Genomic DNA, 8,573 nt, shown 5'->3' with positions numbered 1-8,573 from the left:
CTAGCTTTGGCAAGACATGGGTAAACTGTATCTACATGCATGATATTTGATGGCGAGGATGCCACCTAGGACCACGCTAAATGGTCCTGTGAATGCCTCAGGCTAATCATGAAGGCTTAAAGAGATTGGTAGGCACCTGTAGGCACACAAGTTAACTTGCAGCAATGAGTCCTCCCCTAATCTCTCTCTGTCTGTATTCTTTCTTATCTTTCTTTTTTCCCCACTATCATAGAGTCCAGGCCACTGTTAAGAAGGAGATTAAGGATAGAGAAATAGGTCACATTTCATAGAAGAGCCTCCCTGCCCACTAGCATCTAAATGGTAGAAACTAGGAGAGGCTTCATTTTGAGAAATCAGGCCTGGAGAGAACAACTACTCTAACTCAGGGGGAAATAAAGACTACAAAGAAGTGTCAGACCAGAGGTATTAGGAAACTCAGAGCCACATTAGCCAAGCCAAAAAATAACCCCTGTCACAAGGACAATGAGAAGGGTAGGAGTCAGCTGGCTATAGTCTTCCCCCACCATGAGCCCCAAAACTGACCTCATTTTTCACAACTGAATTCCTGTACACCAGGGGTCACTGGTTCCCTCATCATCACCCCGAAAGGAAAGGTCATTCCTGATACCTTCCCAAGGCAGTGATGGTGACTGTGAGCAAGGCACTGGGCAGGCAGGCTGTTATTACCAACTAGCAGGTCCCAGAGGTCTCACAGACCCACCTGGGCAAAGCCAAAAGTAGCCCCTAGATTGACTAGAGGAACACAGAGCTAAAGTTACACCCCACAGGGATGAGTGCTTGGACAGAGAGGCCAAGCAGGAAGAGTGCTCCTACACCTAACCAGGTGGCCCATATCTGTTCAGCATTGTTCATTACTCCTAAGCCTATACATGCTGATGGTGATAGGAAACCTTGTGCAGTGAGCTGGGAAATTTCACATTGTTCTGTGAGCTCAGACTTCTCATTCTCACAGAACAATCTTAGACCCCAGGAAATTCCTTAGTGAATGCTGTGGTTCAATGTGTTATTCCTCCAGGTGAAGGGAGTGTTGGCTTCTGGAAGTTGATAACTAACTCACTCTCCTTTAGCTAAAGAAAGCAGCCTCGCCCAAGGTTACCTTTCCTTCCCCAAGCAGCTCATAGCCAATGACTGATGATATAAGAATATAAAGTCCTGGCCCCCTTTCTTCATCATAAACAACACTGAGAAGTCATTCTAGCTCATGAGGTCCCATTTGGTTAGCTAAGGCACCTGAGACAACTTGATCATAGTTTCATTTCTTCTTCAGCCCCATTTCACTCCTCTCACTCCATGACAGTCATTGTTACCATGTACATGTCACAATAAACTTCTTGCATGCAAATCTCTGCTTCAGAGTCTGTTTCTGGAGAAGCCAACCTTAGACAAATGCTGCCTGCCTCAGGCGAGTTGAGCACTTTACTTCTCCTCTATAGGACGGTGACAAACCCAAGGGCCTCAACCCCATTGCCATGGTACATGTCGGACAAATGAGGCTCCTCCAACAGTCCATATGAGGAAGTTCCCAATGAGATAGGCTGAGGCCTCCTTTGTCATATTTTCCCATCATAAATAGACCCTTCTCTTATTTCCATCTCTGATTGAAGCAGCTTCCCACTTCACCTAGTGTCCACATTATCCTTGGGAACAATGCCTCAAGTGCACAGTCCTTCCATTCATCCAGTCAACAAGTATCTCATTCACAGCTTGTGGGGCACCCTATTTATCCATTCATTCAATAAACATTAAATATATAGTAATTCTATGTACTCTACTAGATGTTGGAAAAAAACAAACGATATGATAAAATGGTTCTCATGGATCTTGGGATGATATAGGTTAAGTACATGATCATAGAATTAATTACAATTATAAGTGTTATATATTAAAACTATAATGTTTTAAAAGCATATAATGAAAGGACCTCTCCAGTATGGGGAGTTCAGGAAATCCCTCTCCAATTTAAGTTAGTGACCAGAAGACTTGGGTCTTAAAGTGGCTTAATTTAAGTTAGTGACCAGAAGACTTGGGTCTTAAAGACCTGGGTTAAAGTGAAGGGCGATATGGAGATAGGCTCCGTGCACAAAACATGAGCAGAAGAAAAGGGACTCCGGTATTTTCAAAGATCTGAAAGAATTTTTAAAATTGGAGACTGTAGTACTCAGGACTGAGCCTGGAGTGTAAGCAGGAGCCCAAACATACTGGGTTTTTTGGGCCATGTTTAAGGGCCGTGGAAATCCATGAAAGATTTTAAGCAGAGGATTGAGATATGATCAAAATCTCATCAACAAAATGACATCTTACGAAAATGGAGAGGCCAAGGCTAAGCATAGATGGCAGGAGAGCTTTGAGGAAGAAAATTCAGTGATCTCTACAGAGGTTCAAGGATGTGTAATGAGAATGGGTAGATGAGGTAGGTATCTTTGGGAATAAAGAAATTGAGAATATGAAAAGATAGACTGTTCAATGGATTAGCCACATAAATACTGATGTCTCCCACCAGGGTCATGGGTGGAAAAAAAAAAAAAAAAACCAGAGAAGATTTTGACCATGTCATCATTTGATGAAGGCAAGTAGAGGAGAGATAACAGTAACCAGGAGTGGTAGAGGATGATATGAATGAATGGCATGAACCTCAAAGAAGCACCAGTCTTCGCTGATTTGTTTGTTTGTCTGCTTTTACAGGAAAGAACTGAAAATTGTATTTCAGAACAAAGACGCTAAACTCACCACCATGCCAAAGGTAGAAGAGATCTGAAAAAATAAATGATCACCACTTATTAAGAAGCATAACATTGCATCAGACATAAAATAGGATTAATTATAGCACCAGCTTCATTTGCATTTTGTGAGCATTAAATGAAAGAGTGTATCTGCAAAGTTTTTACTTCAAGGATTCAAGGTACCATGTAGTAAGAGCTGAACACACAGGAGCTACCTTTGTTATCAAGATTTCTCACTAATACAATATGTTCAGGATAGAATTCTTCAGAGCTAGTTTGCCCAGAGTACTTAGAGACCTCTGAGCCCTTATAGCAGTGATTCTGTCTTATAATAGTAACTATGCCCTCCAATGCCCCTGCACAACATCCAAAATACCGCCATTTGAAATTACAACTTTTGCAAAGACTAAGTTAAGGTGATGTTTGCGGTGATGATGGTAGTAAACAAAATAGTGTTAATAGTGATTGTTGCAGCAATGTTTTTTCATTTCTTTAACAAAAATATGTTGAATGTCCACTGTCATAAAAGTATACATAGTCATTTATTCAAAAGCACATACTATGTTAATATGACTAAAGAAGAAATACGCTAGTAACACAGTCCATTAAAATAATGAAACTTATTTATTAACACATGTTTATTGACAGCATATTATATGCCAAGAACTATTTTAAGAATATGGTAGAAGTCACTATCTAATAAGAATGTAAACAGAGATTATTTTTCCAACAAAAAACATTATAATTATAAATTATAATGAATAATAAAAGAAACATACAGTACCCTGAGATCAGAAAACAAATGACTTAATGTAATTAAAAGAATCTTTTCTAAGGAGATGAGGTTTGAAATGAGGTTCAAAATGAGTAGAAACAGCAAGAATAAGGGCAGGGAAAAGCATTTCTATTAGGAGGAGCCTGGACAACCCACCTGGAGGGAGCATAAACATTTGAGGAAATAAAGAAAAGCATTTATGTATATTAGGAATATATAACACTCAAACAATACTAATATGTTTCAAGGATATGCAAATACATAAGAGCATAACACAAACACATTAATGGTAGGAACTGGGAAGGAAATGAACAAAAGAGTAAGAAATGAAGACAGAAAATAAATAAACAGAACAAGAATCAGAACAACAATCTTTGCATGCAATAAACTTACAAGTATGATTAACTCAAAGTCTTGCAGCTGAGACTAAAAATGAAGAAATAAAACTACAGATATCATAGAGGGTCATTCATCTCAAAAATAGAATGAAAAAGTACTGGAAATAGAGAAAACAACCTTAATCTGCAATTCTAGTCATATGGAACATGAATATTTTAAAGTATTTCTGTCATAAATTTGAACTCAAGATTATCTCCATAGTTAGTCACCCTTCTTTCTCTGAAGCTAAGTAGGTGGTACAGAGGCCAGTCTCTTCCCATGGACTGGCTGTGAGTGAGCTCTGTGGTGGTGGGAGGTGCCCCATTTTTTCCTATGTCCAGCTCATCTCTTTCTGATCTCCTAAAACACTTGAATTCAGATCCATCATATTACCTGATGCATTTATCTTATCAACACAAATAATAAACTTTCAGAAGAGAAAGGTATCAGAAAGATTTCCTGCTTATTGATCAGTTGAGATACCTCAGCCCTTCTAATAGTTTTCCATCCCAATATATAAATACCATAGGCCTCAGAAGAGATTTCCTAACTTCCAAACACCTAGGAAAACTTTCCCTGCTTTCTTTTTACTCTCTCCACATGACCTGGGCTATGGGGCTTTCACCTAGTGAGGGAGGGCCACCTGGGCCCCTGAAGTCCAGCTGATGATAACTACACTGAGGTAGGCTCAATCCACTTGGAGCTCAGAGTCATCAACAGCCGCTCCCAGATCTGCTTGGTCTTCATGCCATAGACAAAGGGATCCAGTGCCGGGGGAAAGAGCAAGTGGAGATTGGCAAAAATGGCCTTTGCAGCAGAAGCTGTGGATGGTCCAAAGCTCTACATGACCACAGAAAGAAAGCCAGGTCCATAGAAGAAGAGGATGACACAGACATGGGCTATACATGTGCTGCCTGCTTTAGCACGTGCCTTAGGTGAAGGAAAATGCATTACAGTCCTCACAATCTGCCCATAAGAATAGGTAATAAAGGCCACATCCCCCACACCAAGAAGGATTGCCATGGCAAAGGCATAGAGGTAGTCCACAGTGGTGGCCCCACAGGCCAGTTTCACCACTGCCATATGCTCACAGTAGGTATAGGTAATTGTGTGTGAGAGCCACAGTAGGGCAGCCTATGAGCCAAGCTTGGAAAGGAGATGGTCAATCCCATCACTCCCAACACCACCAGGCCTCCAATCTTGGCAACAACAACATGTGTAAGGATGGTTGCATAATGCATGGCCACAAAGCAGTCCAGGGCCATGACGACTAGCACCCCTGACTCCATGGCAGAGAATGCATGGGTGAAGAACATCTGGGAAAGACAGGAGTAGGAGCTATGGCTGTAGCATCAAATCAGAAAATAGCCAGCATCTTAGGCAGTGTGGAGAGAGAGAGGACCAAGTCGACAAAGGAGAGCATGGCAAGAAAAAGAAACATGGGCTGGTGAAGGCCTGCATTCTGTCCCGATGAGAAAAAGCAGGACACCATTCCCAGGCAATGACAGGAAAAACATAAAGCAAAAGGGAAGTGAGATCCAAATGTGGGCGGCAGTCAATCCTGGGATGCCAGCCAGGAAGAAAGTGTGTGGGAAGAGAACAGAATTATTGGGAAAAACCGTGGTTATCATCTCACATGGAAGTACAAAGTGACATTGCAGAGAAAGGCAGGCTGGTAAAATTCAGTGATGTAGCAGTTGGGAGCTCAGGACATATGCTCTCACTGACACCATCACCAATACATCACTCTCCCCTACAGTTCTCAGAAAAGAGTAAAAATTAATTTTCAGTTTAGTCAATATTTCTGCAAGGTCTTCAAACACAGAAGAGGCAAGTTAGTGGGAAATGCATTGGGTGAGATTTGTCCAGTGGCAAATGCATTAGACAGGAAGTTCAGAAACCAGTTTCTAGTATTAGATATTCTATAATATGTGTGACCTGGAGAAATTCACATAAACAGGTTTAAGTAGATGCCCAGGGCTTGTTGTTGAATAACAATTATCCCATTAAGCTCATATCCCCAAGTTTTGAATTCAGCTGCTTGATTCAATCAATGCTGACCTCAAATAGTTCTCCAGTCTTATCCAACTAAGCCTCATCTAAAATTGCCAAAAATTCTAACATCTGAAAAATCCCTTAATTTAGAGATATTCCACTCTTCAAAGCTTCATTTGACTGTCAAGTTTACATATAACATATGTTACAAGAATAACATATGGTCCCTGATAATTTCAACACTGATCAGGCTCTTCCTTGCATATTCCTGTCCACTTCACTTGGTCCTCTACCAGATATCTCAATGGTTGTCTGCTTTACCACCTCCTGTATTTTCTGCTCCTTCAAGTTGGTGTTGTACAGAGATAGACACAAAGCTCAGAGTTGTGGTGACCTGGATAAACAAAAGCTCTGATAATAACAACAATGTGAAAGCCAAAAAATTCTATACCACAGTCACCTTACTCAGATCATGAGAAACCTTGGCAGATGTGCCCTCCAGTTCTTCTTTTCAGGTTATTACATTACGAGTGTACAACATTATTCATCATTATTCATGTCCCTAACATATATTACATTCAACATATTCATTTTATTTATTAGAAAACTGATGTCTGGAAAAAGTAAATTTCCCAGGGCTATAGCTCTCTACAGTGACAGAATCAAACCACAGCTCACATCCACTGACTTCCAAGCTAGGAAGCCATCCTCCCATCTCCATGTTAGCAGTGGCTACTGCAGAGCCAAGGAAGAAATTCCAGGGCCCCATGGCCAAAAGTAGGAAGTACAGAGTGATCAAATAATAGGGCAGACAAGGAATGATTTAGAGATCATGTGAATCCCCCAATATCCCCAATACCTCAAGTACCACAATCCTCTCAGGTGAGAGACAAACACAGGACTCACATATACCTGGGACTAGGGCCAGGGAGGGCTTTGGAATGTGAGACAAGTGATTCACATTCTAGGCATAAAAGGTGCAGCCTTGGAGGGTGGAGCAAGATGGCCGAATAGGAGCAGCTCCAGTCTCCAACTCCCAGCGAGAGTGACAGAGAAGACAGGTGATTTCTGCATTTTCAACTGAGGTGCTGGGTTCATCTCACTAGGGAGTGTGGGACAATCGGTGCTGGTCAGCTGCTGCAGCCCCACCAGCGAGAGCTGAAGCAGGGCGAGGCATCGCCTCACCTGGGAAGTGCAAGGGGGAAGCGAATTCCTTCTCCTAGCCAGGGGAACTGAGACACACAACACCTGGAAAATCGGGTAACTCCCACCCCAATACTGCGCTTTACCAAGGATCTTAGCAAACAGGCACACCAGGAGATTATATCCCACACCTGGCTGGGAGAGTCCCATGCCTACAGAGCCTCCCTCATTGCTAGAACAGCAGTCTGCAATCTAACGGCAAGGCAGCCGTGAGGCTGGGGGAGGGGCACCTGCCATTGCTGAGGCTTAAGTAGGTAAACAAAGCCGCTGGGAAGCTCGAACTGGGTGGAGCTCAAAGCAGCTCAAGGAGTCCTGCCTGTCTCTGTAGACTCCACCTCTGGGGACAGGGCACAGCTAAACAACAACAACAAAAAAAAAGCAGCTGAAACCTCTGCAGATGCAAACGACTCTGTCTGATAGCTTTGAAGAGAGCAGTGGATCTCCCAACATGGAGGTTGAGATCTGAGAATGGACAAGTGGGTCCCTGACCCCTGAGTAGCCTAACTGGGAGACATCCCCCACTAGAGGCAGACCGACACCCCACACCTCACATGGTGGAGTACACCCCTGAGAGGGAGCTTCCAAAGCAAGAATCAGACAGGTACACTAGCTATTCAGCAATATTCTATCTTCTGCAGCCTCTGCTGCTGATACCCAGGCAAACAGGGTCTGGAGTGGACCTCAAGCAATCTCCAACAGACCTACAACTGAGGGTCCTGACTGTTAGAAGGAAAACTAACAAACAGGAAGGACACCCACACCAAAACCCCATCAGTACGTCACCATCAGCAAAGACCAGAGGCAGATAAAACCATAAAGATGGGGAAAAAGCAGGGCAGAAAAGCTGGAAACTCAAAAAATAAGAGCACATCTCCCCCTGCAAAGGAACGCAGCTCATCGCCAGCAACGGATAAAAGCCGGACAGAGAATGACTTTGACGAGATGAGAGAAGAAGTCTCCAGTCTATCAAACTTCTCAGAGCTAAAGGAGGAATTACGTACCCAGCGCAAAGAAACTAAAAATCTTGGAGAAAGAGTGGAAGAATTGATAACCAGAATAATTAATGCAGAGAAAGCCATAAACGAACGGACAGAGATGAAAACCATGACACGAGAAATAAGTAACAAATGCACAAGCTTCAGTAACAAACTCAATCAACTGGAAGAAAGAGTATCAACAATTGAGAATCAAATGAATGAAATGAAGTGAGAAGAGAAATCTAAAGAAAAAAGAAGAAAAAGAAATGAACAAAGCCTGCAAGAAGTATGGGATTATGTAAAAAGACCAAATCTACGTCTGATTGGGGTGCCTGAAAGTGAGGGGGAAAATGGAACCAAGTTGGAAAACACTCCGCAGGATGTCATCCAGGAGAACTTCCCCAACCTAGTAAGGCAGGCCAACATTCAAATTCAGGAAATACAGAGAATGCCACACACATAATTGCCAGATTCACCAAAGTTGAAATGAAGGAAAAAATCTTA

General features: G+C 42.4%; 1 pseudogene; it reads right to left on the bottom strand.

The window, feature by feature from the left end:
- Window positions 1-4,566: 4,566 nt before the first annotated feature.
- On the bottom strand, window positions 4,567-5,525 carry LOC112605889 (annotated as a pseudogene).
- Window positions 5,526-8,573: the final 3,048 nt, after the last annotated feature.

The sequence above is a fragment of the Theropithecus gelada genome, chromosome 14 (assembly GCF_003255815.1).
Source record: "Theropithecus gelada isolate Dixy chromosome 14, Tgel_1.0, whole genome shotgun sequence".
Lineage (NCBI taxonomy): Eukaryota > Metazoa > Chordata > Mammalia > Primates > Cercopithecidae > Theropithecus > Theropithecus gelada.
The sequence above is the reverse complement of the archived record's forward strand: the minus strand, read 5'-3'. Positions and strand labels throughout refer to the sequence as shown.